The sequence below is a fragment of the Pinus tabuliformis genome, chromosome 3_2 (genome assembly GCF_031772625.1).
Source record: "Pinus tabuliformis cultivar Carrire ecotype Pingquan chromosome 3_2, CPIR1, whole genome shotgun sequence".
Lineage (NCBI taxonomy): Eukaryota > Viridiplantae > Streptophyta > Pinopsida > Pinales > Pinaceae > Pinus > Pinus tabuliformis.
The window spans coordinates 680,062,178-680,072,023 of NC_142302.1; positions in this window are offsets into that span (position 1 = coordinate 680,062,178).

A 9,846-nucleotide genomic window follows, 5' to 3' on the forward strand; every position below is an offset into this window, starting at 1 on the left:
TTTTTTTGACAATTTCTGGCTAATTTTGTTTTTATTTTTGCTAGAAAATTAAATAATAGACTCAAGAGGGCATTGCAAATATTTTTCCACCCTCCAAAGAAAGATAACCAACCAGAATCCAATGCCAAAATAAGAAGCCGAATCTGATCCAAATCAACCTCGGTCAAAGTCTGCAATTTCTGATATATGTCAATACTAGTCAAAGTGCCCTAACCAGCCAAGGAAACGTTGGTCAAAGTCTAGTCAAATTGCCTCCAGAAAGTTCGGTCAAAGTAGAGAGGAGCTCAACGTCTTTTACACTTCAAAGTCAACACAAAACAAAGAGAAGAACAGTCAAACTTCGGTCAATAGTCTGCGGTCAATCTCTGCAATGTAGTCTGCAGTCAACGTTGGTCAACCTGCCCAGAATAGCTCGATCTGTGTGCCAATAGATGTTGCTTGCCCAAACAGAATATTCCCAAGTCTAAACACAGTCAAATAGTTGCAGAAACTCCTTGGCCATTGCTGGTAAAAGTTGGTTGAATCAGAAAGTCAACACAGAATTCAAACTATCCAGTAAACCCTTCGAACATGTGAGAGATGAAGCTGCCTCAGAAGAGTACGAACCAATCAGAAGAGAGACGTTGTTTTTGTGTGTTGATGAGATGCCAAAATGGAGAGATCAAATGTTATATTTATAGTGATCAATGTGGGGTTCAAGGGTCATGACTTTTCACCAATGAGCCGACTTGAAGATGAGGCCAACTTGAAAAAGTGCCATTTGAAGGTGTGCAAAAAATTTGATTTTGAAGGAGAAGGAAGGTGCCATCAAGAGTGATGTATGGGAGTAATGAGCCATCAAAGGGGGGGGGGGCTTTCAAGAGGGGGAATTAGCCCTTAGTTGCACTCTTTAACAGGGGGGTGGCTTTCTCTAGATAAAAGAATGATTTACATGAGCATTCATATCTCCCAGTGTCCTCATTGCAAACAACCCAAAACATTGAAGCATGTGTTTTCGTATTGCTCACTAGCCAAATCTCCTTCGGCATGGGAAGAGTCTCTTTGCCAGCAATACCTCCCTACCTCTCTATCTTGGTGGGTTGTCTTGCTTGGCATTTGGTTGCACTGGGCTCTAGATTTCCTTTTGGTTTTGTTAGAAAGAGAAATGATGCTATTTTTAATTCTATTGTCACATCAAGAGTTTGATTTGTTCCAACCCGTCCCTATAGTTTGATGTGCAATCCTGTAAGGTGTGCTTGGATATGGGGCACCTACAATAAGTTTTGGACTATTTACATGGGGCCCAATTCACTATGAGATGTGTACCTCCTAGCTTTGAACATGTTCTGGGTTGTGCTTCTTCTTGACATGCCTCTATAGGATCTTTAGTGAGCATACCACTACATTGTATCAATGGACTAGTTTGAGAATGCCATGAATATGCACACAATGACTCAACAAGCTTGCCTCAACATATGGACAAATCCTTCTCGACCCTAGCTCTTACAATTGCAGAGAGGCCTAAACCCCATCAAATTATTGATGTATGAGACATTGTATAGTCCATGGAGGCTGACTTGCTTCTCATTGGAAGGGGCACAACTCTAGATTATCATGACCAACCTTGCCCCCCACTGCTAATGTTTATTGTTGACGTTCTATGCTACTATGTATTTTACTCTATGGAGGGTGATTACTTTGCCACTCTATGGGTGCTTTCAAATAAACCAGGTCATTTTTTGATGTTGTCACTTGGGTGCTTTGGCTCTTGTCGATCTATGATTATGTTGTACTTTGACCCACTCATGGATTGAACATAGCCTATTCATTCCTTTTATTTGCATTTTTGTACATATTGATATTATTAATAGTTAAAGGAAGTGTTTCTCAAAACTAAGATGCTCCATCTATTGTGTGATCAAAGCGAGATACCATTTCCTTTTCTGTAATTCAGGGAGATCCATATTTAGCTTCATCAAATATCTTGATTAGCGATGCCTAGCTCTTGACATGCATGAAGCAGTGAGTCTTAAATAATAGACCTCGTAGGTTGCATCTGGGTCTTGTCTCTTCATATTGATTGCCTTAATTTTTAGTGCTTGGTGGCACTAAGAGATAGGGGGATCTTCTGATGGCTAGCATAATTGACACCGAGTCTATAAGATCGCGCATAACATCTTATCTTAGAATTGATAAAACCTCTCCCATAGGAGCTAGACACTCTTGTTCGTTGCAACATGAGATTCCTTTCCTTGGCCCCCACTGTCAGAAAAAGGTTTGCTTATGTTTTGTTGATGCCCCTTTTATGATCATCTAGCCAGGTCCTCTTACCTTGGGGCACTCCACAAATGGCATTGTTAGATAATGCATCAAATCCTTCTTTTTTCTTTACTTTGTGGTAGATGCCTTCTCCTTTCCTTCTTCTTCATCTGGTCTTACAAACTTCTAGATACTCTTTCCTCTTAGATGATGTTATGTCTCATATAGCATGAGGATTCTCTTAGGTTGAAGACCTTGCCCAAGCAAGATAATTTTGGAGGATTTGTACTTTGGTTGCATTTTTTATGAATATTTTTTCATGGATTGTCGTTTTGTTGGCATCATCATTCTATATTTTGGAGGCTTAAATGTTGGTCTTGATGGAGTGTTGGCCTTGATGATGGTTGTGCATCCATATTTACTCATTTGTTGACCTTGAGTGCATGCATGGAGAAGGAAACTCATCAATTGAAGGTTTTCCCTAGGTATTTTGGTTCATTACGTGATTTGATTGCTTATTGAAGTAATGCATTGGTTTACTTTGCATGTTGTCATTCATATTTGTCTTTGTGCATCTTAGAGAGGAATTTCCTTCACCTAGAAGTTCCTAAGGTCTTGGCATGGTATTAGTTGAGTTGTGCACTTTGAGATGTGTGATTGGTTCCTTGTGCGGATGAAATGTTTTGCTAGAGGAGTGCTTCACACTTTTGGCACACATACATAGGGTGCATGCCTTGGGATCCTTGATGGTTTGTTGAAGAGGAATTGTGTCTCTTGATGGGGTGTTTCACTTGTTCACACTTTCCTAGAATGCCCCCTTCTCTAATGGATAAATTTGGTCAAATCCACATGCGTTGGGTCATTTATCTAGAGTGCTTTAGCTTTGCTATTTTGGGCATATTTTGAATACTTTGAGGTGGTTGGCTCCTTAAGCAAGTGGAGCAGTTCCCTTTCCATGGCATCTTGGCATGCTTATTGAAGAGTCATACCTACCTTGCACATTTCTCTAAGGCGCCCACCTTTGGAAAGAGTATTTTAATATTTTGTGGTCTTAGATCTAAGGGAAGCCATGACACCACTTGCACGAAGTTCAAGGGTAGTGGTTTCGTTATTGATGAAGGCATGGTCAAGGTGGTCCCATAGCCATCTTTTTGCACATATTTTTAGAGTGCACCTCTTTTAAAGGTTATTTTGTATTACATGATTTAGTTAAAGGGTTTCTTGGAGAGAGCCCTAGCTAGCATGGTGGACACTTGTCAAGGGAAAATAATGATTATCTAGAAGAACGTTACCCTTATCTTGATGGATAATATTAATATAATGGAAGTTGTTTAAGGGTTGCTTTCTTGATAAACACTCCATAGGAGGAAGTTACAAATGGCATTATGTATGGTCAAACTAGCCCAAGCTAGTGAAGCATTTTGCAATGAAAAGGTGACATGTGGCATCCTTTTGTTATGGTTGCACTATGTTATTGTTTGTGGGGTTCAAGGGCATTTAGACTTTGAGTGTCCTGTTGCTGCAAAATATAGCAGGCCTAATGCAAAGCATCACTTGGCAGATCCAGATCTTAGGGAAACGAGATTGGCTACCACTGTGTTGAGGCCTCGAAAATCGCTGCATCAACACGGGGGAAAACCACCCGGTTCGGACCTTAAGACAACTCCTTTTTCGTTTAGGTAGTGGCTCCGACTGGATATAATGGGACCAATTTCCCAATGAAAGGTGATTGAATGAATGTGTAATGCTTATAGTGGAGTGAAATAGATGGATTTGCAGCAATGAATCAAATGGAAAACATATGCATTAATCTACTCTATAACCCGAGATTGTTTAACATTTATCTAGATGCGATCTATAATGATTTTCCTTAGTAAATGACAATATAGATTGCTCAAACACCAATGGAAATGAAAATATTTCAAGATGATTATTTTGATTAAATAGTTAATCAAAATAATGTGTATAACTCATATCACATTTAGAATATCAAAGCAAATTGCTTAACATGTATTTAAAAAATATCAATGGCAGCATGATCAGAAATGAATACATGTAACACTGTTCTTTAAATACCATGTAATAAGCAATCTGAAAAGATAAATTCACTATTTATTTATGAACAAAACAAAGGTACAAAGATAGAAATACCAGATGCATGTTGCTCAACTCATAAAATAAATAGTAGTAGTTTAGTCCTTCTCACAAAGATGATTTCAGGATTACAGAAATGCAACTTCTCAAAATTCTTTATGAAAATTCCTAAAACAATGTTCCAGTCGTTCTATTGAGAAAAGTATGAAAGTACAATAGTGCGAGCTTTCGTAAACCTTTCTTCATAAAATTCAGGACCTTAATTTCATACAACAAGTAAGCTTAAATAGCAGAAAAACAATTGAATGTATTGTGCAGAGCGTTGAGGGCATTTAAACAAATCCCTTCAATAACACTTAAAGGAAAACATTTTTTTGGTAGGAATTTCTGGATGTGATTTGCTGTCTTCATCGACTTTGTTTGTTCCATCAGATTATCTGGATGTTTGTCCGTCTGTTTGAACTGAACTACCACTTATCAGCACAATTGTCTTCTTCTTTTATGAACCTAAACACGGAAAATAGGAATTGATAAGTTAAAAATAAATGAGACTGATAAGCGAGTTTCATTTGAAACAAATCACATTTTGCCAGAAATTAGGATAAAATTGTAGAGCGTAATAAATCCCGAACACAAACATCATGGAGAAGAATGCAGAGTGAGGTCTGTGATAAGAGAGGCGGACTTTACGGTCTTTTTGCAAATCACAAAACAAACGTTGATGAAAAGGGGAGGTTTAGTGGTCTTGTCAGAGGGGGTTTGAAGTGGTGAGTAGTTTGTGAAGAGGGTAGTCCGAAAGAACAAAGGAGTGACACGTAGATATAGGACTGGACGGAAAAACCACTTTTCGGACCCCCCCTTTGAGAAACTTAAAATTGAGCGCAGGGGGGTTTTGAAATCTTCTTTGTTGTTGATCCGAGTAGATTAGATTTGAGCCGTTTAGTTTTACAAGACAAGTCGGGCTTTTTGTATTATCGCAATTGGTGTTCGGAGCGGAGGCAAAGGAACAGGCAGGACTATGAAAGTTACGAAGGACCCGGATGCGAAATGTTATAGATAACTTTTAAGTTGTGTTGGGTCCTATCTTTATATCGCAATTCAAATCACAGTCGCAAATCAGCTAAGGTGAAGGATTGTTATAAACTGTGTCTCTTTAAAACTTGCGATTGCGAAGTACCAGGGTGACGTGGCAGTGTCGTCACGAATGATGTCATGATGACGTGATGATGTGACATGGTAGATGACATGGAGTATGATGTCACAGATGACATGGATCATATCACAATCGCAATCGGTTAAAACACAGGAAGCAAGAAACAATGACCCTTTGTTATTTGTGATGGCCACGGACACGGGGTAATTGTTTTATGAATTAACATGTATAATCCTATCGGGTCTAGGGCTTATATCACAATTGCAATCAACGATGCGTAGCGGAATAAAAAAACTTAGATTTTTGTGATCGCGCGGACGCAGGAATTTTATTCAACGGATTTAAATCTGTGGTCGTGTCCGGTTTGAATATCGCATATCGGGATATTCAAATCACAATCGGTGTTAGCGGAGGGTCTTTGCCTTATGGAACTTTTTATTATGTTGATGTGCGATGCGGGATATGGCAGAGTTATAAAGTTTTTAACCTTCAGGAATTTGAAAACTCCGATTTATTTTAATTTTTAATTAAATAACCCATTTTAATACTTAAGGTTTTTAAAACCTAAGTATAGTTTTGGTCTCGGGGGCTATTAAAATTTGGTTTTTTATTTTTTATGGAAATGATTTCGATAATCAAGGTTTAATACTTGGGTTTTAGTTAAAAAACCTAAGTATTAAACTTTGATTATAGGATTTTATTAACAATTTTTATGTTGGTTTTCTATTTTTTAATTTTTTGTTTTTTGTTTTAAAGAAATAAAATCAAAGGCTTTTCTAAAATTAAAGGGTCTTTATTTTAATAGAATAAATTTCATAGGAAATTTATAATATATTAAAATGGGGGTTGTTGAATAGTGCAACACACTGTCACCTCAACAACCTTTCTCTAGCTATTTAATGGAATTTAACCATAATGGAGGCTTCCCTAAAGGACATTCAATAAGAATGGATCAATGTGATTGGAAAAGGTCTAAATATTGGGATATAATATCAATAGAACTTAGATGGCTTATGTAATCCTTCCTAAAGTTCAAGTACTCTATTCCTAGACCAATTAGAGGGTAGTTATAAGTTAGGGTTTTGCATATTTTCAATATTAAGGTATGCAATGTCATTTAATAGCGAAAGGAAAAGGCATTTCAATGATTAATCAACAAAGGGACAAGACCTTCAAATAGATACCAAGTATCTAGGGTTTGTAATGGAGTTTTATGGCTGAAACTATGCATAAACAACCACAAAATGATGCTGTCAGCCCCCAAAGGTAGGGTTTAACATGCAATAATGCTAGATTTTGCTTTTATGTAATTTACTAATGCATTTCCTAGTTAAAGAGCAATAAAACATCAAACATAAATCACTTTTTACCAAATTTTCACATAAAACCCTAGCCCTAAATCGAGATATCTAGGAATTAGTAGGGAGGAGAAACCTATTAAAGAAGGAGGTTTGATCACCACTATTATGTCTAGTGCCTTGTTCTAAATGGGCAAATGGAGTCTTTTAGGGAAAAATCCATAAGAATGGTTTTGTTGAAGTAAGGGGGGATGACTAGGATATCCACTTTTAAACTCTAGCGATTTTCTTATGAGGAGAGATTTTAATTTTAAGAGATGCACACTTGCATCTCTCTTAAATGATCCCAAGAAAACAATTTTACATATCATAGAGGAGCAAGATTTCAATATAAATTTAGCAATTTATATCATGGCACAATTAGAAACCCTACTACACAAATACAACATGCAAAATATAGAAAATATGTAGTAAACTTACAAAAATTTCCAAGAGAACCACTTCAATCAATCCTAGGAAATCATTTCCAAGCAAAATACCATCTCCAAAAGAAACTCGCACCATAAAAGATCACATTTTGGCACAATAGAGACAAGAAGACTAATTTGCACTCCCAAATAAAGGAGAGTCTGATGATGAAAAAATGAAGTTAAGGCATTCTTTATTTATATGAGGTCTAACATGCCTTATTTCCATAATTTTACGAGCAAATCCCTAAAACAAGTTTGCTCAAGTGTTCAACAAGTATGAGGTCACAAGTCGACCTCAATATAGCTTAAAAACATAACATAAATGCAAAAAATAACCCACATGTGTGGGAAATAATGTCCTTCATTATGATGTCATCCTTCATAAATGCCCAAGGTGCCACAAGCAAGTGACAAAATGGATCATGAGTGCTCCACACTCCAAGAAAGAGTCAAAGTGCATGGGCATGCCTCCACAAAATGCCTCCAAAACCATGACATCATCATAATTATGCCTTACTTCACCCTTCTATGATTAGGAGTGATGTGGCACCATCATGCTTAAACATTGGGGTCAAAAGGTGATGTGCAAGCCCTCCCATGACATCTCAAGGATAACCAACCATCATTTGGGCTTTGGAACAAACAATGTCTATCAAATCGTGTCAAGGCCAGCCCAGGGGCATCCTGGGTCCATTTGGGCATGTCATCAATAAGGCCAATGCACAATCTCATAGGCTTAGCATTTCAACATTTAGGGATCAAGTATCCTGTAGAATCATCTCATAGACCAATGCTCATCTTTGGCGGGGCAACGTTGTATAATCAAGGTCATAACTGCTCTTAGAATGGGGTATAACAACCTCTAGAGTATTGTTGAAGGGGATCAAGACCAACATCTCAAGGGGTCTTTGTTGTTGTGATAACATCATCTAACAAAAAACCTCTCAAAATCAAGTGAGATCAATAATCATTAGGGACAATAACTATTAATGCATCATAGTGGACCATATCTAATACTAGGTGCATAATAATACTTCACACAAAACTCACCTTCAAATGTTTAACTAGATTAGGACATGAAAACAAGTTACCTCACTTATATTTGGGATGATTATGTTAACAACCTTATTAGGTGTTTCCAACCCCAAAGGGGAGTGACATGTCCCAAACAATGTTTTCGGAACTGGACTAGAACCGGTGGAATTGGCCAGTTAGACTTGTTTGGCCCCAAAAATGGTCTGGTTCAAGCTTTGAAGTATCGAACCAACTTATTTCACTGAACTAACCGGTTTCGTGAGGTTTGTACTCGCGCGAGCCAGGTTAAAAAATGTCTTTTTAAATTTTTCATATGGTTGGCCCACTTCTAATTTTCCCCTAGGCTAGCTTGATATTCAAGCCTATGGTCCTAGTATTGTTATGCATTTCATGGCAATGTTAAATTCTTAAAGTAAAAGTGACATTCTCCTTTATCTTTCATTTTCATCCTTTCACTTAAATTTTTAACATTACCATGAAAAGACTTGGGATGTTTGAGAGTGGTTCCAACCTCATTGGATTTCATATGGAGAAAGTAGAATTTTAGATCTCACTCAAAATCCAACGGACTTAACAATTTTTTAGGATTTTAGGATTGGGGGGATTGCAACGTTTCCATTGGATTTTTTCATGTACAAGGGTATGGAACTAGTATTTAATCAAGAGCACCAAACCTTCTATGTGATTTGTTGTTAGTGGCATTGGTTGTTGAACTCCTCTATCATGACTACTAAAAATGTATCCATCACTCAGACAAAATCTTGACTTGATATGCTACGTTTTTCTATCTTATTTTAATTCTTATAAGGTTATATTGATGACAAAGATCCCAACATAGGCAATTTTGATGATATGAAGGTATTTTTTTGTGGCATGAGTTTTTTTGGATGCTAGAGGCTATCTAGAGCCTATTTGTTGATGTATTTTCGATTCAGAGATGGATAACACTCGATGCTATTTTGGTTATGTGCACCCTTACATGCTATATAAATGAGAACTTTTGTTTATTTGTGTATAAATTATTTGGAGTCATATGGATTCACATGAATATATATGTTTTTGTTTAAAATTTGAATATTTAATGTGTTTTTGGTCAATCGATTTTTTGGTCCAGTTTTATCACTGCTTCTGACCGGTTCTCGGTCCACAAGGTTTTTCAGTTTGATCACCTATTCGATTCAGATAACATTGGTCCCAGGTTAGCCTGTCAATCCATAGGTGGTGTGACAATGATAGTTATGGAGTGGGAATGACTTTAGGGTCGGTGCCATAGCCATGTGACTAGTTAATGAGGGTTCCAACATCTTGAGTGTACAGATGCAAGGCGACATGGTGGCATGAGCTATCGTTTTCCTCAACTTGTTTTTTCTGTTAATTTGGCAGCTCAGTGACAAATTCCAACCATTGCATTAAATTCCTTTTTGAGAGGACCAACATTGACTTTTGAAGCACTCAATTTGGACAAGGAAAAATATATTTTTGAAGTGAAGCCCACAAGGTGACATTTGTTTAGGTCAGCCTAAGAGGCTAATTAGCCCTCTTCCAATGCCTATAAATT